The 1447-nt window shown below is 47.3% G+C and overlaps 1 pseudogene; it reads right to left on the bottom strand.

The window, feature by feature from the left end:
* Positions 1-120: 120 nt before the first annotated feature.
* LOC102888233 lies at positions 121-780 on the bottom strand (annotated as a pseudogene).
* Positions 781-1447: the final 667 nt, after the last annotated feature.

Genomic DNA, 1447 nt, shown 5'->3' with positions numbered 1-1447 from the left:
TCTGCTAAAGGACTGTGCTCAAAACTTGGATTCCCCTCCCTGAGTCCACTCTCCAGATCCCTCAGCACCCTGCAGGAAGCCGTCCACAACAGCAGTTTTCCTTGCCTCAGGGCAGCTGGGTTAGTGCTTCCGGCCCTCTCTAGACTCTAACTTCACCTTGGCACGTTCATCGGAACCTAGGGTGTCTTCCATCTTAATCTGGCCTCTCGCTGCCAGGAACAATGGCTGCTGTGTCTGTCTCTCCTCTTCTTTAACTAGTATAGTAGTCTTCTCTTTGGTCTTACTTCTTTTCTGTTTCTCTTGTTTATGGTGTTCGGAGAGTGCTTCGTCTTCGGAGCCTTCAGATGAGCTCGATGAGGAGGTCTGAATCCCACAGCCTTTCTGCCACAGCTTTCTGGTGGCGTCATCCACGCCCTCTAGGACCCGAGGGGGGCGGTAGCAGGATACATGGTCGACTCGGATAGTTCTTCCCTTGATCTTGATTCCATTAAAATTGTCAACGGCCAAAACTGTACTCCTCTGGTCTTCATAGCAGATAAAACAGAATCCTTTGGACTTCCCTGTCTTCTGGTCTCGCACGAGATTAATGTTAACAATCTCTCCATACTGAGAGAATACACAGAGGATATCTCCTTCGGTCAGTTCAAAAGGAAGCCCTCCCACGAAGATCCAGGCGCTGTCCTTGTACTCAGAGTGCCATGACGCCGTAGCTGCCACGGCAATATGGGCCTCCCGTTCATTCAGCTCACTAACCAGCTTCACTTTGGTTAATGGGTTCATCTTTGTAAGCCACGGGGGCCAGCCAGTGGCTCTTGCCCTCTCCGCCACCTGCGCCTGTGCCCTTCCGGTGGACGCAGTGGGGCGGTACTTCCGGTGCAGGCTTTCAGGACTGTCCTATACCAGCTCTGCCTTCCCCACACGCTCTCAGCTGCCATTTAAGTTTCAACTTTTTATGGTACCCCATTCACCACATAAGAGTGCTAAAACTGCTCACTGGTTTGAAAATTCTAATTCTAGTTTCAAAATGGGTTGACTCGGTTGAAATAAAAGCTTCTGCTCTGAAATGATGTTTAATCATGGAAGTTGTAACTGCTATTTTATTTTTTTTCCCATACAATAAAACTTTTTGAGAGTCTACAAAGTACGACTTTCACTTTGGCTAAATAATGAAGAGTAAATATTTGATACGATACAAGGCAGGGACTTAGACAGCTTTACTTAATATGTGCCCATTGTATTAGCATTCTCCAGAGAAACGGAACCAATAGGATGCAGATAGACGGACATATATCTATGTGTAAGAGATTTATTATAAGAAATTGGTTCATGTGACTACAGAAACTGAGAAGTTCCAGGATCTGCAGTTGGCAAGCTGGGACCCCAGGACAGCTGATGGTGTCATGGAGGGTGAAATTCCATTCCAAAAGCTGGCAGGCTCAAACCCAAG

Source organism: Pteropus alecto, unplaced genomic scaffold (assembly GCF_000325575.1).
Source record: "Pteropus alecto unplaced genomic scaffold, ASM32557v1 scaffold239, whole genome shotgun sequence".
Taxonomy (NCBI): Eukaryota; Metazoa; Chordata; class Mammalia; order Chiroptera; family Pteropodidae; genus Pteropus; species Pteropus alecto.
Note: the sequence above shows the minus strand (reverse complement) of the source record. Positions and strands in the feature narration are given on the sequence as shown.